We start from the raw sequence: 23,772 nt of genomic DNA, 5'->3' as shown, positions 1-23,772 counted from the left end.
TGGGTAGTGAAGTTTGGGTTTTTAAATGTACAAAATTGACAACAAAGATTAAAAATCTGGAGTAGAGGTTGGATTTTCAAAGATACAATATTAAAGAAAAGCAGAAGGAAAAAGGAAGAAAGAAAAAAAAAGAATTATTAAAAAACAAACAAACAAACAAACAAAAAAAACCAAAACACCAACAACCATCCAAAGAGTATATATGGTGTTTGCCTTAAAAAAAAAAAAAAAGTTTAAAAAAAAAAAAAAATAGTAATACTAGGTTATAGAAATAAAAATTAGAGGAGAAATAGAAGACTTAACAATTAAAAAAAAGCTTGGAAAAAAAGAAAAAAAAAGCAAAAGGCAAAAAAAAAAAAGAATGATTTTAAAAATATTAAAAAATTAAAAATATATCTGGCTCTTCTCTGATGTTATGGGCCGTGTGGGCTCACTTCCAAGGTGGTTTCCTCTGTTTAACTTCTTCTGTTTGCTGGTTTTTAGGCTCACTAGTTCAGTGGCGCTGTGGGGAGGGGGGATGCTGCAAACAAATAGCACTGTCGTGTGTACACAGTATCTCTGCCCCGCTTGACCTGTCCTTTCTCGCAGCGCACAAACCGCTCCGGCTCTATGATGCTCAGCCGGGAACCCTCTGGGGCCGGCCCTAGGCTGCGTGCACTTCCCAGGTCCAAGCTGCTCAGGTTCGGCCCTCAGGCAGCCCTCAGAGGCACAAATGCGGCTGGGACTGCGCTTTGTGCCCTTCCCAGGTCCGAGTAGCTCAGGAGTTTGGCGAGTGCAATCGCCGGGGCTTGTCACCTTTTCCGCCGCTGCTGCTCAGCTTTCTGGGTGGACCGCTGGCGCACCCCGTGAAGCAGACTGTGACTGTCCAGCACCCCCAGAAGTCTTAGCAAAGGAGCCTGCTTGCAGTTAGGTAAGTAAAGTCTCTCCGGGTCTGCAATTGCCCCTTTCCAGTCCTTACGGCTCTGGCTGCCTGTCCCCGGGGGGAATGGTCTGCAGCCGGCTTTTTCCGCTCCGTCCTTTGTTCTGTGCTCAGTCCTGGCGGTGTCTTATGTTCGAGCTTTTCGCGTGGTAGCTATCCCACAGTCTGGTTTGCTAGCCCAGGTTAGATCGTTCTGGTTGCACGTGGGGCATTCCTGCCCGATTCTTACAAAGCTCTGCAGCCCGCGCCTCCCGCGCGTCCCTGCCCTGCCCCCACTTCCCAATGGCGGATGCAGGCGTCTGTGCTGCTTTTCCGCTGGGGGAGTTACTGGTGGGCTTGTAATCTCTTGGTTTTAATTATTTATCTATTTTTCCTTCCTGTTATGTTGCCCTCTGTGTTTCCAAGGCTCGCCACAGACTCTGCAGGGAGAGTGTTTCCTGGTGTTTGGAAACCTCTCTTCTTAAAATTCCCTTCCTGGGACGGGCTCCCCTTCCCGGGACGGAGCTCCCTCCCCACCTCCTTTGTCTCCTTTTTCGTCTTTTATATTTTTTCCTACCTGTTTTGAAGAGAATGGTCTGCTTTTCTGGTTGCCTGATGTCCTCTGCCAGCCTACAGAAGTTGTTTTGTGGAGTTTGCTCGGCGTTGAAATGTTCTTTTGAGGAATTTGTGAGGGAGAACGTGATCTTCCCGTCCTATTCCTCCGCCATCTTTCCCTCCCTCCCTGCTTAACTTTTTTAAAACAGCAGGTTGATCTACCACAATCTGGTCTGTGTGTCTAACTGATATTGCTGATGGGGTAGGTCAGTCACATGGATATAGGACACTAGTATTAGAGACTATCTGACTGGTATGAGGCTTTTGTATGAAAGGCACACTTAAACTTGTGGAGGCTGAAAATGTGCTCTCTCCACGAGTTTCTGAGTTAAGATCATCTTTGTTGACATTCTCTTTAACATGCTTTATTTTGGGGCACTCCAAAATCACTGCAGATGGTTATTGCAGCCATGAAATTTAAAGACGCTTACTCCTTGGAAGAAAAGTTATGACCAACCTAGATGGCATATTCAAAAGCAGAGACATTACTTTGCCAACAAAGGTCTGACTAGTCAAGGCTATGGTGTTTTCAGTGGTCAACCTAGATAGCATATTCAAAAGCAGAGACATTACTTTGCCAACAAAGGTCTGACTAGTCAAGGTTATGGTTTTTCCAGTGGTCATGTATGGATAGTTTGACTGTGAAGAAAGCTGAGCACTGAAAAGTTGATGCTTTTGAACTGTGGTGTTGGAAAAGACTCTTGAGAGTCCCTTGGACTGCAAGGAGATCCAACCAGTCCATTCTGAAGGAAGTCAGCTCTGGGATTTCTTTGGAGGGAATGAAGCTGACGCTGAAACTCCAGTACTTTGGCCAGCTCATGAGAAGAGTAGACTCATTGGATAGTGCTCTGATGGTGGGAGGGATTAGGAGCAGGAGGAGAAGGGTACGACAGAGGATGAGATGGCTGGATGTCATCGCTGTCTCGATGGATGTGAGTCTGAGTGAACTCCAGGAGTTGATGATGGACAGAGAGGCCTGGCGTGCTGCGATTCATGGGGTCGCAAAGAGTCGGACACGACTGAGCAACTGAACTCTGCTGTACTGTTATCTTGAATTAATGAAGATATTGGAGATACAATATTAATCCCAACTCTTCTTTCCATTCTTACTAAAAGTTGGGGATGGCCTCTTTTGAAATTTGGATTATAGTAAGTCTATAATTAAAATCAAAGTATCAAATAATTTAGTTTCTTTATAAACCAAGGTAAAATTGACAATGTTAAATTATGAAAATGTATTCCTTTAAAGAAACCATTAAATAACATCAAATAAAACACCTCCATTTGTAGTTTTAACAGGTAACACGTTAGAAACAAGAATGCTCCTCAACTAAAAATATGTTGCATACATAGAGTAAATACCACTTTAAGTAGCTTCAGGGCTTGTAGCTGGTTTCTAGTTACTAGGAAAGTTTGTTTAACATCCAATATTCTAAACTCCAGTTGTTCTCAACTTCAAAAAACTTTTTCAACAATTTGTTATCTCAAGATTAAATTCTGTTTTAGCTACATATGGGAACATGCTTTCTAGGTCACATGATTTAATCTTACATATTGCCAATAAGTGAAAATATTGGAATACCTTACTCAAAAGAGAAATGTATTTTTCCTTCTTTCAGATAGACAGGTAGTGAAGCAGGTTTTTGAAAAGTTTGTCACTTTTTACTAAATCCATAAAGGTTAAGCTGTCGAATTAAACATTTCGTACTCTTGGTTTCAAGTATTCTGAAAAGTGATTTCTTTCCAAGGCTTCTTTCTTAAAAAGTTCTTCATTGATCACTACACATGTGCCTCTCTCATCCAGCCAAATAGATTCAAGTTGATCACTTTCAACTATATTCCAAAGTTTTTGTGGAAATGTGAGTGAAAGAAAATCATTCACCTCATCTGTTTCAGAGGCAGAGTATGTGCAGCGTGGACTTTTGATCACAAGATCCTAAGACAAAACCTGAAAAGCATATTCTTCAATCATAGATCTCAAAACCGAGTTCCCAGTAAGCGTATAATCATACAAAGAAGATGTAATGGAGGTTTCTGAACAAGTGGATTCATTTTTAGACGGCCCATCTTGAATTTCTGGAGAAATATGTGCCATCTCAGAGAAATCTTTATTCAGATATTTTCTCATTTGTCTGATTTTATACACTGCAACTTCAAATGCTGCTTGTCTGGCCTACAGAGATAAACTCTCTAGATCATCACAGAGGACTTCAAAGTCAAAAAACTGTGACATCAAAAACCACTAGTCTCCTAGCAATCCAAGATTAGCTGTGACATCACAAAGTCACTGGTCTCCCAACAATTGAAGGGTAATGTTCAACAAGTATTTACTTCAGCATCAACTTAAAATATAGACTGCTTAAAGAAATAGTAACCAAAATCATGAAGCATGCAAAATCTCATTCCTAAAGAATTTTTACACGGAAAAATCACATCAATAAATCTACTTGATATCTGAAAGAAAAGGCATTTATCACCCTTCTATACCCACACTTAATACTCAGTACTGTTACCCTAGCAAACTTGATCTACTGGCTTCTGTGCAATAAAATCTATGAAATGACTGTGGGTTTCAGGGAAAGCAAGTGTTTATTATAGGGCCAAGAGAGGTGTCTTAGTAACTGGTGTTTCAAGGTCCCAAATCCCGCAGTACTTGGGAAGGATTTTAATGACAGAATGAGGGAGGAACATTGGGTCTGTGATCAATATTGGGACGCTCTACTAATAACCTGTTACTGAGGATATTGGGAGTCCACATCATCGACCATCCAGTTCCAACCATGTACTAAAATTTCAGCTTGGTTTGGGTTTTAGCATCTCTAAAACTGTTCACAGGATATTGCTCAGAATGTTATTGATGGCCCTTGAGGAGGAACGAAAGACCCTTGAATTTGTTTAATGGCTAAATCATTTTTATTCTCCATTACTTGATTATTTTCCTTAGTTTCTGTCTTTTCTAGCTTCTCTGATTAAAATTACTTTTGAACACGAGGAGGTCTGCAATATCCTACCTCTCTGTCTCGGTTTTCATACTTTTCAATTTTAAAAAGACTGCTTACTACAAGAAAGGAAATAAAGTGTTGGATTTAGAGCTCGATCATATATGTGACAGAAAATCTCAGCTGAAGGTTCAACTTCATTTTGAGGTTTCCCAGCACTTGGAGTGTTTGAGTCAGCAACAGATTTGTCTATTTCCTGTTGAGATGGAATATGGAGTTAGAAATAATTCTGAAATATAAGCTTGGTACCAGTTTTTTTCTGTTATGCAAACATATTTTTCTATTTTATATATGATATGTGTATATATATATATATATATATGTCTATTTTTGTCACTAAAAGGAAAAAAAAATTGAAATTTGGTAGAGATTTATTAAAAGGAGAGAGGTGAGTGATTAAAAGAGTCCTCATATTTTACATGCAGTCAAGAAAACATATTTTGAAATATTTCCACTTACATATATTCAACAAATGTGTAGACTTTTGAATCATTCTACGTTTGGGTTTTAATTGCTTCCATTTCTGTTATACCTAACAGGAATTAAAAGCCTTTGCCCGTGGTTTGTTGTTGTTGTTGTTGTTGTTGTTTGTTTGTTTGTTTGTTTACACACATTCATGCACACACAGTTGTATATATGTCCAAATATAATTTTAGGCAACTTTATTTAGGTGACCAAACTCCTTGCTAGCTCCCAAGATCTTTAAATGAACTGTTCAGGAAGCCCTACATTACTTAATAACTTTCTGGCTGAATCATTCAGATCCTGTTGTGGAAAAGATCTTTAATTGAGCTCTTCTTCCACTATTCTTTCTGTAATAAGAGGTAGGGCTCATACTTATTAGGACCTTGAACCCGTAAAATCGCAACTCTCATTTACTTAGAGATATTGTTCAAAGAAGGCTGTTGCTCTCCTCACGTTGGACACTTTTATTTTATTTATTTTTAATGTAAATTTATTTATTTTAATATAAGTCTAATTGCTATACAATACTGTATTGGTTTTGCCATACATTAACATGGATCTGCCAAGGGTGTGCATGTGTTCCCCATCCTAAAACCCCTGCCACCTCCCTTTTCATACCATCCCTCCTGGTTATCCCAATGCACCAGCCCTGAGCATCCTTATCATGCATTGAACCTGGACTGGCGATTCATTTGACAAATGATATTATACATGTTTCAATGCCGTTATCCCAAATTATCCACCCTTGCCCTCTCCCACAGGGTCCAAAAGACTGTTCTATACATCTCTGTCTCTTCTGCTGTCTCGCATATAGGGTTATCGTTACCATTTTTCTAAATTCCACACATATGTGTTTACTCTATTGGTATATTTCTTTCTGGTTAATTTCACTCTGTATCACAGGCTTCAGTTTCATCCACCTCATTAGAACTGGCTGAAATGTATTATTTTTTAATGGCTGAATAATACCCCATGGTGTATATGTACCAGAGCTTCCTTATCAATTCATCTGCTGATGGACATCTGGTTGATTCCATGTTCTGGCTATTAGAAACAGTGCTGTTATGAACATTGGGGTACATGTGTCTCTTTCAATTCTGGTTTCCTCTGTGTGTATGGTCAGCAGTGGGATTGCTGGGTCTTATGGCAGTTATATTTCCAAGTTTTCTTTTTTCTTTCTTTCTTTCTTTTTTTTTTTTAAAGGAATCTCCACAGTGTTCTCCATAGTGGCTGTACTAATTTGCATTCCCACCAACAGTGTAAGAGAGTTCCCTTTTCTACACACACTCTCCAGCATTTGTTGCTTGTAGGCTTTTGAGTAGCAGCCATTCTGACCGGCATGAAATGATACCTCATAGTGGTTTTGATTTGCATTTCTCTGATAATGAATGATGTTGACCATCTTTTCATGTGTTTGTTAGCTATCTGTATGTCTTCTTTGGAGAAATATCTGATTAGTCATTTGGACCATTTTTTCATTGGGTTGTTTATTTTCCTTGAATTGAGCTTCAGGAGTGGTTTGTATATTTTGAGATTAATTCTTTGTCAGTTGCTTCAGCTCAGTTTAGTTCAGTCGCTTAGTCATGTGCGACTCTTTGCGACCCCATAAAGTTTAGCACACCACACCTCCCTGTCCAATACCAACTTCTGGATTTCAATCATGCTCATATCCATCGAGTCAGTGATGCCATCCAGCGATCTCATCTTCTGTCACCCACTTCTCTAGATGCCCCCAATCCTTCCCAGGATCAGAGTCTTTTCCAATGAGTCAGCTCGTCCCATGAGGTTGCCAGAGTTCTGGAGTTTCAGCTGTAGCATCATTCCTTCCAAAGAACATCCAGGACTGATTGTCTTTAGAATGGACTGGTTGGATTTACTTGCAGTCCAAGGGACGCTCAAGAGTCTTTTCCAACACTACGGTTCAAAAGCATCAATTCTTCTCTCAGTCTTCCTCACAGTCCAACTCCACATCCATACATGACTACTGGAAATTCAGAGCCTTGACTAGATGGACCTTTTTGGGCAAAGTAATGTATCTGTTTTTCAATATAATATTTAGTTTGGACATAAATTTTATTCCAAGGAGAAAGCATCTTTTAATTTCATGGCTGCAGTCTCTGACATTATTCCCCCATCTATTTCCCATGAAGTGACGGGACCAAATGCTATGATCTTCATTTTCTGAATGTTGAGCTTTAAGCCAACTTTTTCACTCTCCTCTTTCACCCAGAGGCTTTTTAGTTCCTCTTCACTTTCTGCCACAAGGGTGGTGTCAGCTGCATATCTGAGGTTTATTGATATTTCTGCCAGCGATCTTGATTCCAGCTTGTGTTTCTTCCAGTCCAGCGTTTCTCATTATGTACTCTGCATAGAAGTTAAACAAGCAGGGTGACAATATACAGGTTTGATGTACTCCTTTTCCTATTTGGGACCAGTCTGTTCCATGTACAGTTCTAACTGTTGCTTCCTGATCTGCATATAGGTTTCTCAGCAGTCATGTCAGGTGGCCTGGTATTCCTATCTCTTTCATAATTTTCCAGAGGTTATTGTGATCCACACACTCAAAGGCTTTGATGTAGTCATTAAAGCAGAAATAGATGTTTTTCCAGAACTCTCTTGCTTTTTCAATGATCCAGCAGATGTTGGCAATTTGATCTCTAGTTCCTGTGCCTTTTCTAAAACGAGCTTGAACATCTGGAAGTTCACAGTACATGTATTACTGAAGCCTGGCTTGGAGAAATTTGAGCATTACTTTACTAGCGTGTGAGAAGATTGCAATTATGCTGTGGTATGAACATTCATTGGCATTGCCTTTCTTTGCGATTGGAATGAAAACTGACCTTTTCCAGTTCTTTGGCCGCTGCTGAGTTTTCCAAATTTTCTGGCATATTGACTGCAGCAGTTTCACAGCATGCTTAAAAGAGGACCCAAAGCCCCAAAAAGACATTTTCTTAAAGAAGACTTACAGATGGCTAACAAACACATGAAATATGCTTAACATTATTCATTATTAGAGAAATGAAAATTAAAATTTTAATCAGTATTCATCTCACACTGTTCAGAGTGGCCATCACCAGAAATTCTACAAGCATGAAATCCTGGAGAGGGTGTGGAGAAAAGTTAACCCTAATACACTGTTGGTGGTAACACAAACTCGTACAACATGTATGCAGAACAGTTTGGAGATTCCTTGAGAAACCTGGACTAGAACTGTCATATGACCCAGCAACCCCACTTCTTGGCATATACCCAGAGGAAATTAGAAATGAAAGAGACATATGTACCCCAATATTTATTGCAATTCTCTTTACAATCTTGACATGGATGTAATCTAGATGCACATCAGCAGATGAATATATAAAGAAGTTATGGTATATATCCAAATGGAATATTATTCAGCCACAGAAAGACATATATTTGTGTCACTTTTAATGAGGCAGTTCAATCTACAGCCTATTATTCAGAGTGAAAAAAAAGAGAGAGAGAGGCAACAATTTTTTATTAATGTATATAAATGGGATTTAGGAAGACAGTAACAATGATCCTACATGAAGACTAGTAAAGAAGGTCTACATATAAAGAACAGGCTCTTAGACTCAATGGAAGAGTTCAAGGATGGGATGATTTGAGAAAAATAGCATTGAAACAGGTACATTACCATATATAAAAAAGATGACAGTGCAAATTCAATGCATGAAATACACATGCAACTCTTGTGCTGTGGAAGAACCCAGAAGCATGGGTAACAAGGGAGGTTTGGGTTGTGTTTAGGATACGGGGACACATGTATCCATATGGCTGATTCATGTTAATGTATATGTCAAAAAACATCACAGTAATACATAGTAATTCTATTCTAATTAAAATGAATAATTTTTTAAAGACATATGAAGAAATTTTTAAAAAGTGTTCAGATGTGTGGCTAAAGTTAATCCAGTCCTTGACCTTCATATTTTTTCCTTACATTGGAAGTTTGTTTTCATGACCAATTTTTAAATTATCATACAGATCATACTCACAAGCATACTGGCAGGGACTTCTATGCACACATGTGCACTAATGTGTGTGTACACAGTAATATCCCTAAGAGGAAACTTGCACATATGAAGAAGTATAAGCTTTCTTTCCCAGAAATATTAATTTTGGTAAGCACCCAAATTTCTTTGTACTGGTTGTTTTCTTTCACTTGCTCATTGATCATGTCACATTGCACTTCTAACTCTGTGACTTATCCTCAAAGGTTACAAAATCGTGGCATTTGCTGTTGACAGGGACTGACCTGCAGAGCAGCGGGCAGGGTTGGAAGCACTTGCCATGAACAGCTGTATAACATGCATCTGCCTTCTGCATTCTCCCATCACCTTGGACAGCTTCACAGTACCAGTCACTTTGCCCTGATCCATTGCCTGTGCATTCCTTCAGAGGACCAGAAAACAAGGACCTTTGAGTTCAGCTGACTTGGAGAACTGCTTTCTCGGTGTGCAGCTATCTAGGTCATTCCTTGTCAATGTTGTGCCCCTCTTCCTAGCCTATCACCCCTTACAGCCCACAACATTCTGGGTGAGGACCCCTGCTCTTCCTATCTGTGTAGCTTTCTATGTGCACTTGTCTACCTGTGCCCCCAAGTGCTATCTCAATGAAGCAGAAAAAGGTCAAAGAGATGCCTGAGGCTTCAAAAGCCCCCAGAGACTGTGATAGGCCTGGGTTTCATCCATTGTTGTGAAGAAGGTGAACATGGATACAGGGTCTCTTCCAATACAAAGAATGGAATCTGAGGCCATAAAAATAAGGTGGCATCCCTACATGTTGTGCCTTCTGTTTAACACTACCCATGAGCATGGAGTCCCCAAACAGATGATGCCCTGGGAAACTTGCACTTTCTGAGCCCACAGCTAATGCCTCCCTTGGGCAGAAAGCAGCTTTTCTATCTCAAATGCACCAAGAGGGCTTGAACCACCCATGCTTCAGTGATTTGCTAAATGTCAAGTTTCTCTTTCAGTTACTCTCATTAGGCCCAGGTAGGACTTCCCACAGTCATGCATCCCTGTTTTCCTACACAGCCGATGTGCCAAGGAAGCCAGTGCTCAGTTGGGCCCAGGGACATCCAGGACTGTCACCTGGAATGCAGCATCCCTCTGAGTGTCACCTGGTGCAGATCCCCTAAGACAAAATCAGAGATTTTGCCCCAGCGAGGCTGCCAGAATCCTCCCTCAGGTGCAGACCCACACCTTTGCTGCTCAGGTCCCCAAAGCCAGGGGCAAGACCCCAGTGAAAAGAAGGAATGTCAGGATTTTCAGCACAGACCAAGGGGTATCTTTGGCAAGACCACTATTGTCTGGACCGTGAAAACCAGCAGGGCCCAAACTACCCATAGTGGCTTCCCTGTCTCCCACTCTCCTGAGGTCCCTTGGGACATGCAATTAACCCACGTACTTGCTTGTTCTCTGTTCCCACCCTCACAGGCATATCCAGGCAGAGGGTCACACATGTATACCACACCTGTGCTTTCCTTGCCTTTCTTCACTGCCATGGAGGCAGGCAGGAAGTGCATGGAGGCATGCCACACTCATACCCTTTCTCTCCTAGGATACCTGTGGTTATGCAGGCACAGCTTACTTTAGTATGTCTTGCATTTTGTGTCACATCGTGCCTGTGTGTGCCACCCTCAGGCATTGAGTGTGCTGGCTGATGGGCTGATCCTGGGCAGCACTGGCCCAGGACCTTCCCAGTTCTTCTTCTCACGTGTGTGGAACAAGTCTCCAGTGAAGCCGGCAATCTGTGCCTCTTTCTCCTTCGGGTCTCTGGCCATCTCTCCAGGACCTTAGCCTCCACATTATCCTGGGTCTTGCCATAGCTATGGCCACCATTTCCACAGGTGGGCCCACAGCCCCCCAGACTGGGCTCCACAGGCAGTGGTTTCAAAGCCCCACCCTATCTGAGTTGCTCTTTGTGAATCCTTAGACCATGAACCCCCTCTTCCTGGTCAAAACACACAAGAACACAGTAGAAATGGTGAGCGTGTTTTGTATCTGGTCTAATTTCAGATATCTGGAGCCACGGTCCAGAGTTATCACTGGCCATCCTTTCCTAGTTCCCATTCTGGACAGGGTCAATGCAGAGATATGGTGACAAACCATCTTCAGGCTGGGGTCACCTCATGCCTCCTCTTTGGTTGCTCAGAACCTCCTCTCTTGTCACCTTCATCTGAGCATCTGCCCTGGGCTGGACACACACACACACACACACATAAACACAGCTGACACAAGCACACATATGTATACACATACATGCTCAGCATGAGTACGCAAACACAAACAGGTAACACAGGTGTTTCAAGAGGTGAAGACCACCAAGCCCAGCAATGTCAGAGATGGTGACAGTAGGCACCATGTCCTACCCTTCGGGCTCCCTGTCCACCTCCTCCATGAACTCTTCCATATTTTCTCAAGGAAGCCTGAAGCTTCTTCCAGTGTAGCATGTTTGGTGGTTGTGATATGCCGAATGGTGAATGTGGAAATTCACAGAATATTCCAAAGTCAGCACACAGGTGCCCTGGGACCCTGTAGAGGACACCCTTTCAATGATAGGCCTTCCCAGGGTAAGGGGCAGGTGTGAAGTGCCCAGGCAATCTCAAACTCAGTGAGCAGCAGGAAGCCAAGTTATTTCAGGACCCGCAAAGGATGATTCTGCCAAAGATACTTAATTCACACTGTCTCTAGTAGTATCACCTGGACTCAGGTGCCGCAACCACTGCTGATTTGAGGGAGACTTGCTTCACTCAAGGACACACCAAGTCCCCAAATACACAGTCTCAGGAGGTCACCTGCTACATGCACGACCCAAATTCAGGCTTCACAGCCAGTTTACATGAGTCTGAGCATCCCCATTTGGAAAAAGACAGTGTCCCGGATACTACACGACTGTCGCTTCAGGGCCCATCTCCATACCCTCTCTCCACATAGTTTTCTGTCAGTTATATCCATGGAAGACCCTTCCTCCCCAGGGTACTACCTCAGGGGATCATCCCACACATCTTCACTGACAAACCGCTGACAATACGTGCAAGGTGAGCCATCAGCCAAGAATTCCAAAATCAATTGCTAACTGTGTGCAGATCAAAAGCCACCACACCTGAGCAATCCTGTTTGATTCTGGGAAGTTGTGACCTGACAGCCAGCTGAGAAATTTAAGGCTCCTCATGTCCAACCTGTGGCTGGATGCTCCCTGTTTGAAGTCCCAGAACCAGTGGACAGGAGTAGAATGACGTGCCCTATACTCTGCAGAGAGACAGGAGAGACAAATGTGGATCCCAAAGGTGGACATTCCACACCCTTGCACACCCACACTCATCACCCCAGGAAACACATTTTACAAGCGATGTCAAGGTAATTCTACTTAGCGATCACCATATTCAAGAAGTAGGGGTGGTCCTAAAAGGAAAATATCACCTTGCAGTGGGGCCATGGATGGCTCCACAACAGCACCTGCCAGGATAGGGAGGAGGGAAAAGTTTCCTGCACCTCCTCCTGAGCACTGGACCCCAACAAGCAGCAGAAAGGATACCACTATGGCCCAGAAGAAAGGGATGTCCAGGATGATGACATTCCTTTGAGCCATGTCAGGCTTCCTCCTCTAATGTTTCTTGCACATGAACTGGAAGTAGGCCCTGCAGTTTTTCTCATGCTCAGAGCTTAGTTCGCCATGCAGGGTGGCCAGTACCTGCAGTGCATCTTGACCCAGAAGCTCAGTCATGTTCCTGGGCCTTCCTGGCCCTGCTCATCTACCATATTCTCCTCAGATCCTGGGAGCACCCCTATTGCTGCTCATCTGCCACAACCTCCACCTCCTCCATAACATCTTCTGCAAGCAGCTTGAACAGCCTCCCAAACCCCACCACATCTCCATCCACCAGGGGCTAACTGTCGTGCACCACCTCCACCCTGAAGAGGGTGGCCTCTTTGCCTGGCATGATAACTGGTGGCTGCAAGGTCCCAGTCACACAAAGCATCAGGATGGCAGGCCACCAGCCCCAGCACCCTGAGCACCAGTGCTCAAAACTAGGAAAGTCCAGGATCCCAGGATGTTCCCGCATTCCTCTGACTGCCTGTCACACTCCTCTTGGCCGTGGTCATGACCCCAGGCTGGTTCAGATGCGAACGGACAGGACATAATAGCACAACAAATGGGTCCAAATGCAGCTCAGACTGCAGTAATCCTCTGGGACCCACTAGCTTTTTGGGGGTGGGGAGAGAGGGTGATGGTAGGGAAGCGGGGGCTGGTGTGCGTGGGGTGGCCTGAGGCTGAAGAAAGGGGTGGCAGACAGTGCAGGACAGAGTGAACAGACCCTGGGGAGATCAGCCAAATAGAAAATAGGCAGGGCCCTAGACTGTGAGCCACGCATAGGCTGCTGGCCCAAATCTAGTTCAATGGCAGACAGGGTGGTAGGCGGAACCCTTATGGACACGTCCCTCAAATGGAGGGCATCTTCCACAGTTAGTCAGCTCCAGCATGCCCACCTGACATATTCTGCTCCAGGGAGTAGGTGGCTTTTGTGTCTGCTGATACCCTAGGCGCTATCATCGACAGGGCTCTGGAAATTCCAACCACGGTTTCCTGCTCCTCAGTCCAAACTGCACACTCCTGTATCCCACAGGAATGTCGATAACTAGGAACTTTACCTGAGTATCCAAAGGATAAGCAGGGGCACCATGTGGCTGGATACTTTTCTCCATGGGGCAGAGAACCTGTTGCTGTCCAGATGCCAGGGGAGTAGGGAAAAACTCCCCTAGCTATAGTTGATCTTCACTGTTCAGGGACACCAGAGCCTTGGGGTACAGAGATCGCTCTGTGTCTCTACTTCTATTTCTGGCATAGCACTGTTTTGGGCAATCCTTCTATGTCTGTACCAAGGGCTGTTGTCTGTGGTTCTTGTCTCTTTAAGTGGTGCTGTTGCTGTCTGCCACCCCCTGGAAACCAGCACTCATACCAGAAGATTAGCCATTGTGTGAAGGCAAGCCCTTCTCCTCCTTACTGAGTTGCACCCGTGAGAGATCAGCCATTTTTAGTCCACACTTTCAGAGACTACTTTTGCAAACATCCAAACATGACCATTGGGGGAAAACAACAAAACAACAACAACAACAACAACACCTTGACTAGGCGTACCTTTGTTGGCAAACTAATGTCTCTGCTTTTTAATATGCTGTCTAGGTTGGTCATGAGGTGGTTATATCAGACCACCTCACCTGCCTCTTGAGAAACTTATATGCAGTCAGGAAGGAACAGTTAGAACTGGACACGGAACAACAGATTGGTTCCAAATAGGAAAAGGAGTACCTCAAGGCTGTATATTGTCACCCTGCTTATTTGACTTCTAAGCAGAGTACATTGTGATAAATGCTGTGCTGGAAGAAGCACAAGCTGGAATTAAGATTGCCAGGAGAAATAGCAATAACCTCAGATATGCAGGTGACACTACTCTTATGGCAGAAAGTGAAGAGGAAATAAAAAGCCTCTTGATGAAAGTGAAATAGGAGAGTGAAAGCGTTGGCTTAAAGCTCAACATTTAGAAAATGAAGATCATGGCATTTGGTCCCATAACTACATGGGAAATAGATGGGAAAACAGTGGAAACAGTGTCATACTTTATTTTAGGGGGCTCCAAAATCACTGCAGATAGTGATTGTGGCCATGGAATTCAAAGATGCTTACTCTTGGAAGGAATATTATGATCAAACTAGATAGCATATTAAAAGGCACAGACATTATTTTCCATGCAAGGTCTGTCTAGTCAAGGTTATGGTTTACTAAGTGACAATAGAATGGTAAGCTTAAATGCCTTGTGATCATTCACAAGGCTTCACTCTTAGGAGATGGGGGCTCAAGTCCATATCTATGTAACTAGACCTGCCTATAACAAAATTTAAAATGTTAGAAGGAAAATGTCCACATATAGAAAGAAAGTACGAAAAGAAAACAGGAAAGATTAGTGAGTCTAAGTGAAAAGCATGGGATTTGTACTCACATTTCAACGTTTCCGTGGGCTTAAATTTTCATTAAAGGGAAAAAAGTAGGTGCTTCAATCAATTATTTTACTCATTTTAGTCTGCATTTACTTAAATAAGAGTCAGTTATTCAATAACTTTATTAAATATGATCATGTGCTAATGACATTTTAGTACTGATGGTCTGAGGTCTTGGCATGGATTTTTCATATTCTACTGAAAAATATTACAATAGTAGGGAATTTTCAATGTTGGAAGACAGCCTTACTCTGCTCTGAACCCTAAAATTCACTCTCAGTTATACCATGTTTTTCCATAGAGTAAAAACAGAACACTTTGTTTACAGAAATGCCACATTAAGCCTCCATGAGAAACAGTGTAAAGTGAATTATTTAATATAGAAATTCTAGAGAAATGTATGGCACTGCAAATGGGGAAACATTGGAGCTATGAGGGGCTTCTGTGGTGGCTCAGTAGTAGGGAATCCACCTGCCAATACAGCAGACACCAGTTTGATCCCTGGTCCAGGATGAACCCACATGCCTCAGAACAATTGAGCCCCTATGCCACAGCTATAGAGCCTATGTTCTACAGCCTGGAAGCTCCAACTGTTGAGCCCATATGCTGCAACTACTGAAATCTGATCTCCCTAGAGCCTATGCTCCACAAGTGTAGAGGGCACCCCAATGATAAACCCATGTGTGGCAACTACAGAGCAGACCCCATTCCCCACAACTAGAGAAAAGCCCGTGCACAGTAATGAAGGCCCAGCATATAAATAGCTAAAGACTTCTTCCCTTGTCCTTTAGCTTACCTTGCCTCCTTTACCTCAAAAGTGAATTAAAAAGTGAATAAAAATGGAAGTCTAATCATCTGTACAATAGTTAACAAATTCATCAAACAAGCTAACATAAGCTGCTAAACATTTTATAAACAGGGAAACAAACAGATTATCATTTAAATAGCAGCAAAATATTAACAGACCTCAAAAGAGATTTACAGTTTAACCTAATCTGCTTACTGATTAGCCACTTACAAATTGTTGATGACTTTCTTCTAATCCCTTAGCAGATAAATATATTATCAACCACATAACCCATTACCAGAGATAACCATTAGTATTTTTTATTACTCATGCTTTCCAATTAAAACTAGGTTCTATACATTCCGTTCCATAATTCATTTGCAAATTAATAAACCAAAATTGTCCATATATTTATAAAGCAATGAAAACTGAAAAATCATATGTCAGAATGTCTTCAGTTTGGCCTGAGAGGAGTAGCTGGTTTAAAAGTCTCACTGAAGGAAGAGGAGAGTTGCCCAGTGAAGCCTAGGAAGATAATATTAACAAAAATGTGTTGAACATCTATTAAGCAGCAAGTTGTGGTAATTCTGCATTCATAAAATAATTACTATTCTCTTAAGAATACACAATCTAACATGGGCATCTGAAACTTCATTTCTAGAAACAGAGGAAACAAGGAATATATGGAAATGTACATTTATTTGTAAGTTAGAAGTGAATTAAATAGATTTAAAAAAAGTGGAAGTTTGTAATTTACCTAACTCATTATGAAAAAGACATTCCTAGAGTTTCCCTGAATAGTTAGCAGCAAAACATTTGCTAGAGAAAGGCTGTGCCAGTTGGTTTGGAGAATCTAGAGAGCACTGAACTCAAAGGCAAAGAAGTGTGACCAAATATAGCAAAGGTTAAGTAAGCCTTGAGAGCTAAAATGAAGTGCCAAGAATGAATAATGAAGAGAGATTTGTTGTGGAATGTGAAAAGTGGTGCTATTCTGAAAGAGGTATTCTCATTCCTTTAGTTACAGTTTTCCAGGAGGCGTTACAAGGACATTAAACATGACACAAGCAGAACTCAGGACTGTACAAAGGAGAATTCAAGGAATGACTGTCCCAGTGCCCTCCTTCAGTTAGCTTAGAAGTACCGTTTTGGAAGTTACAAGTGCAGTTATTGTCAAATCTGGTTATTTGTGAACTGTCTACCTCAGAATAAAGATAAATAGAAATACATAGTGCCAGCATCTGTTTTATGAGAAAAGAAGGCTGAACACATTGGGATATGTGTGCCTTTTAAAAAAAAGGTTAAGGTTTGTGACAGGTAGAGGAAAGTAAACCAGCAGACATGAACCTAACCATGCAACATGGATTTACCCTTTTCTGCTTGCTCAGATGGTAAAGTGCCTGCCTAAAATGCAAGAGACCCGGGTTCCATCCCTTGGTCAGAAAGATTCCCTGGAGAAGGAAATGGCAACCCACACCAGTATTCTTGCCTGGAAAATCCCATGGGCCGAGGAGCCAGGTAAGCTACAGTCGATGGGGTTGCAAAGAATCGGACAAGACTGAGCAACTTCACTTCACTTGCAAAGAAGCAGTATTTTCACCAGTAGTGAACTCTCCATAAAGTATGGACAAATATTTAACAGCCCCAAAAGAAAGAATCAGTGTGTCACAAAGCTAAGAAAGAGTCCTGGGAAGGGATGAAGGCTGCAGGCGAGAAGCCTCGGCTGACCAAAAAAAAAAAAAAAAAAAAAAAAGGAGGCTTCTGCCAATTTATTAAGGCACCTGCAGTTAAACTGGTATGAATCCAACCTAATAGTATTTTATTACCCTCAGGGTAAAATTGACCAAAAGGGAGAGGAAATTATACCGCTATTTGAACAGAAGGAAGTAGGAGCAGCTTCTTGCTCCTATGTGGACTGTGCAGTCCCACTCAAAGCCATCAGCCAACGGTAACAAGCAGGAACTACCACTGACAGCGGCTGAGTAATAGCTGGTTCTGGGAAACTGAGTCATTACATTTATTCTTGGGCATAGCTGTAGCGGCAGGCTCACTGTTTCCAAGCGACTTCCTGTGCTGCTGCCACTACCAGGTAATCCTCCAAGGCTTCCAAAGAACAAAGTTACGGTCTCCGAATTGAGAATTCCGGAGAGATAGGCACGTAGCCAGGCTTAGCAGCAGCAAAACGGCAACCTGGCTGGTGTCACGGGATTAATTCACTTTCCTCGCGCATGACACTACTGGCCTATCTCCCAAGCAGAGTCTCTTCTGCCATATGGAGCACGTGTAGCCCAAACCAACCGATTTCCTGGTACTCAACAATGCGAGGCAAGCTGTGTCAGATTCCAGTAAAGAGTGATAGATTTTTGGAGAACGCCACATTGAGCTTGAAAGATGTGTCAATAGAGACCACGTGCATTTCTCTAGTTGGAAATCACTTGAGCTAACTCATACTACTGAATAGACTTCTGCTACCTGTTAATAAGTGCTCTTGCCTGACCATTTCTTCACTTCAATCATATCCATTGTCTTCCTTCTTGGAGAAACAAATCCCATCAGGGTGCTTCTATTAGAAATCTAGTGTAATAAAAGTGGTGGAGGAATTAAAGAGAACGGTTGTCTATCTACCTTCGGTTTGGGAGACAGGAACCTCCTGAGGTTCATTACAGATCCCTCTCTTTGAAATGTTTAGGTCCACTAAGCTAGGGACTGTTGGTGGCAGGGGTAGAGACCATGATCTGTGTATTCAATGTTGGAGTGAAGGAATAAAGTTTGAAGTTACTGTAGACAAACAAACCAAAAAAATACTTTCTCTTAATACTTAATACTTATTAATATGTATTCTCTTATTAATACTTAATAAAATGCTTAGGATTGTTTGTCATAGTGATTCAAGTCCTTTTTCACATATTTAAGTATGAGTGAACATTCTGGCTAGATATAATTTTCCCTGAACTGTATGCTAGACACTCTATTTTTGACCTGTAAAACAAATATTGTACAACTGCTTTAACCATGGAGAATAGTCACTGGGTATCCACTTGAATGAGGAAGTAAAAATCTACTGCCGTTGTCTATCATCAGTGTACCCTCTGGGAAAATCAGGATACAAAAATGAGATTTTGCATCTCTGTGCTTTGGAGTTCTGTGTTCCCAGTCAGTAAATGTAATTAAGAGTTTAATGATTCTAGATTCTTGCCTAGGAAAACACTAACATCACTGTTGCCATATGTATATTTTGTGGTTAACAGGATACTTTTACCATGATATATGTTTCACTCATGTATTTTCCACTTTAAAGAAATTTGTATGTGTACTGGCTCTGCCCCTACAGCTTCAGAACACTCCTCTTTAAACTGTACATAGACCATTTCCCAGGCTATGGTCCTTGGATTTCTTTGTTTTTTTTTCTAATTTTAGTATATATTGTTTATTGCATATTTTCATCAATATGGTATAATTTTCTTCAAAGAAAAAAATTGTTTTTCACTGAAGTATGAAGCTTTGTACTGAAAATTGTCCCTTACTTAATCATGACATATGATCAGTGTGTCCACATAATAAGGTACTTTTTAGCAGAATCCAGCACTTCCCAGTAGGTCACCTGCTCAAAAATCTGATGCAATGCAGGAGACCCCAGTTTGATTTCTGGTTTGGGAGGGTTCTCTGGAGAAGCAATAGGACACTCTCAACCAGTATTCTTTAGGCTTTCTTGGTGATTAAGATGGTAAAAAATACATCTGCTATGAGATATCCACTAGAAGAGTGGCCTGACAACACACTGCAGTATTCTTACCTGGAGAACCCCCATGGACAGAGGAGCGTGATGGGCTATAGTCCAGAGGGTAACACATAGTCAGGCATGACTATGAGACTAAGCAGACCATAAACAAAAATAGATTTTTTAAAAAATGCTTGAAAAGCTGGAAATGTGGAGGTCTGCCTTAGAAAGAGTATTTTAACCATGAAAAAATACATAAAGCAATAAACTTTACTACTCACTTGTCCCTATAAAATCAGAGAAGAAATGGAGTGTCATTCTCCTTTTTAGAGGCTAGTTGTTGTAATAGAAAAAACTAAATGATTAAATAAATTATTTAAACCTACTGAAATATTGCTTTCAAAAAAAAAAATCTAATTCAAGACGGATACCAAATCAAGAACATAATTGAAATCAGTTGCTGTTGAAAGAAATGGCTTCAAAAGAGAACTAAATAAATGTATATAATGACTGGCTAAATTCTCTGGAAATACATTAGAAAAATTCACAGTCAACATTTTAAATGATTTTTACACACAATAAAATAAAAATGCTGCCGGAAGCCACTCTGCTTCTTACAGTTATCTCTATGTACAACTTGAAGTATAAAAGTTCCACTAAAAAATAAAGAGACGGATCAGGACCAGGACCAGTTCCATGAAAGTCTGGTTCCTCTGTGTCATCTTTTCTTTCTTACTCTCATTTTCAGGCTAATTCCCATCTGGAGCACAGAGGTCCATTGTGTTTACTTATTTGCCTGGGCTTCTAAGACCTGAAAGGGAAGGCACCCTGCATCCTCACTCCCTCTGGAAATCAGGAGGGTATTCTGCAGCCTATGTAAATTGTGCAAGTCTCTTGTCTAGAGATTTTTTTTATTTTCTGGGTAAACCAAGGAATATAAGCTTGTTTCTCTCCTATATTTTCCTAACTGCTATATTCCTTCTTTATCTCTTTCTATATCTCTAAATAAATCATTTGTCTAGGTCGCTGATGCTCTCCCCCTGAGGATACCCTGGATCCAACCAGCTGGACGCTGGTAAAATGCCTTTTACTTATGCATAGTTTTAAAAATCAAAAGCGCTGACTACTTTTCAGACATTCCAGACTAAGATCATTTAAACAAACTATCTTCTTTATCTGCCAAAAAGCATGGTGGTGGTGGTGGTTGTGATTAGTTGCTAAGTCATTTCCATCTCTTTTTCATCTGCATGGACCATAGACCACCAGGCTCCTCTGCCCGTGGGGCTTCTCAGGCAAGAATACTGAGCTTGGTTTCCATTCTCTCTTCCAGAAGATCTGTCTTTCTAACTCAGGGATTTCTCAATCCTGGGTCATCTACATTGGGAGGTGGATTCTTTACCACTGAGCTACCAGGAGAATCCCCCAAAGCAACACAATGTTTACTTAAGAAGTACTTCAGTATGTGTTGTATCAAACTTCTAGCCTGTATAGTCTGTGTTTGTTCAGAACTACCCTGGTGATCCACCGATTGGTAGTCAGCTTTCCAGTGATCCTTGTCTGGGAAGACCCCACATGCTGAAGTGTAACTAAGCTCATGGGCCACAACTCATGAGCTCATGTGCTAAAACTAGAGCCAGTGTTCTGCAACAAAAGAAACATCACAATGGGAAGGCTATGTACCATATCAAAGTGAACTATATCACTTGCCTCAGTTAGAGAAAGCCCTTGAACATCCATGACTACTTGCCCCCCCCCCCAAAACAATAAATAAAATTTTAAAAATAATAAAATAAATAAGACTTTAAAGAAAAATCAGTGAGTTTGTTTAACATAGAAGTATAGTTACATATATGTAGCAAAAAGCAAATGGACTTTGAATGTTGAAAGCACAAAAATACTTATTTTTCAAAACATGTTAGAACAATACTGATTAGAACAAATTTATCACAAAATAAAAATATTCTATGCAGTACTTCACCAGGATGAGAGGTAAGGGTATCCCAACCATCAGAGTTCAGATTTGTGGTCTGAATGCCTAAAAGCCTATGAAGCATCATGTTGCTCATATAATTCTAGTATACATATATCTACTGAAGCTGTTAGCTCTCTCTTCTGCATCTTGGATTTGGTGCAAAAACCATTTGGATTTTCTAAAAGAATGTGCAACATTTGTTATGTTTGTTTTAGTTTATGAGTAGACTTCTCATTCTGCCCACACACTAGGAAACTTTTAATATATTTTCCATTACTATATTTCAAGTTTCATCTACTCTAAACTTTCATGCCACTAACCCCATATTGCATTTCTTTTAGCAGGCTCTAGTGATGTTCTTCAAGCTGTTTTTGCCATTCTTTAATTTGGGTATAATGCTCACTGATTTTAATAGCAAATTAACACTTTTCTAATGTGCTTTTGGAGTATAGTGAGCTGTTCTGTTTCAGGGTTTTGGTTGGAAAACCCTGCATTATTGTTAAGGCTGTAGTATCTTCTGATACTACAAATCTTATACTGAAGGAAAAACTACAAATATTCCAAACAAATTTGATTATAGTAATTAACAGTTTCTAAAGAATTAAAAAAGCTTCATTTGCTATTATTTTCTCCCATTCAGAAGGCTGTCTTTTCAGCTTGCTTATATTTTCCTTTGTTGTGCAGAAGCTTTTAATTTTAATTAGATCCCATTTGTTTATTGTTGCTTTTATTTCCAGCATTCTGGGAGGTGGATCATAGAGGATCCTGCTGTGATTTATGTCTGAGAGTGTTTTGCCTATGTTCTCCTCTAGGAGTTTTATAGTTTCTGATCTTACATTTAGATCTTTAATCCATTTTGAGTTTATTTTTGTGTGCGGTGTTAGAAAGTGATCTAGTTTCATTCTTTTACAAGTGGTTGACCAGTTTTCCCAGCACCACTTGTTAAAGAGATTGTCTTTACTCCATTGTATATTCTTGCCTCCTTTGTCAAAGATAAGGTGTCCATATGTGTGTGGATTTATCTCTGGGCTTTCTATTTTGTTCCATTGATCTATATGTCTGTCTTTGTGCCAGTACCATACTGTCTTGATGACTGTGGCTTTGTAGTAGAGCCTGAAGTCAGGCAAGTTGATTCCTCCAGTTCCATTCTTCTTTCCCAAGATTGCTTTGGCTATTCGAGGTTTTTTGTATTTCCATACAAAGCTTGAAATTATTTGTTCTAGTTCTGTGAAAAATGTGGCTGGTAGCTTGATAGGGATTGCATTGAATTTGTAAATTGCTTTGGGTAGTATACTCATTTTCACTATATTGATTCTTCCAATCCATGAACATGGTATATTTCTCCATCTATTAGTGTCCTCTTAAAATATACAAGCAACTTCTGCAGCTCAACTCCAGAAAAATAAACGACCCAATCAAAAAATGGGCCAAAGAACTAAATAGACAATTCTCCAAAGAAGACATACGGATGGCTAACAAACACATGAAAAGATGCTCAACATCACTCATTATTAGAGAAATGCAAATCAAAACCACAATGAGGTACCACTTCACACCAGTCAGAATGGCTGCGATCCAAAAATCTGCAAGCAATAAATGCTGGAGAGGGTGTGGAGAAAAGGGAACCCTCCTACACTGTTGGTGGGAATGCAAACTAGTACAGCCACTATGGAGAACAGTGTGGAGATTCCTTAAAAAATTGCAAATAGAACTACCTTATGACCCAGCAATCCCACTTCTGGGCATACACACCGAGGAAACCAGAATTGAAAGAGACACATGTACCCCAATGTTCATCGCAGCACAGTTTATAATAGCAAGGACATGGAAACAACCTAGATGTCCATCAGCAGATGAATGGATAAGAAAGCTGTGGTACATATACACAATGGAGTATTACTCAGCCGTTAAAAAGAATTCATTTGAATCAGTTCTGATGAGATGGATGAAACTGGAGCCGATTATACAGAGTGAAGTAAGCCAGAAAGAAAAACACCAATACAGTATACTAACACATATATATGGAATTTAGGAAGATGGCAATGACGACCCTGTATGCAAGACAGGGAAAGAGACACAGAAGTGTATAACGGACTTTTGGACTCAGAGGGAGAGGGAGAGGGTGGGATGATTTGGGAGAATGACATTCTAACATGTATACTATCATGTGAATTGAATCGCCAGTCTATGTCTGACGCAGGATGCAGCATGCTTGGGGCTGGTGCATGGGGATGACCCAGAAAGATGTTATGGGGAGGGAGGTGGGAGGGGGGTTCATGTTTGGGAATGCATGTAAGAA

The 23,772-nt window shown here is 41.2% G+C and overlaps 2 pseudogenes; both read right to left on the bottom strand.

Moving 5' to 3' along the window:
* Positions 1-3,096: 3,096 nt before the first annotated feature.
* Positions 3,097-3,608, bottom strand: LOC138431328 (heat shock transcription factor, Y-linked-like; annotated as a pseudogene).
* Positions 3,609-4,555: 947 nt separating this feature from the next.
* Positions 4,556-23,772, bottom strand: part of LOC138431326 (testis-specific Y-encoded protein 1-like) — a 35,320-nt pseudogene continuing 16,103 nt past the window's right edge.

Source organism: Ovis canadensis, chromosome Y, assembly GCF_042477335.2.
Source record: "Ovis canadensis isolate MfBH-ARS-UI-01 breed Bighorn chromosome Y, ARS-UI_OviCan_v2, whole genome shotgun sequence".
Taxonomy (NCBI): domain Eukaryota; kingdom Metazoa; phylum Chordata; class Mammalia; order Artiodactyla; family Bovidae; genus Ovis; species Ovis canadensis.
Note: the sequence above shows the minus strand (reverse complement) of the source record. Positions and strands in the feature narration are given on the sequence as shown.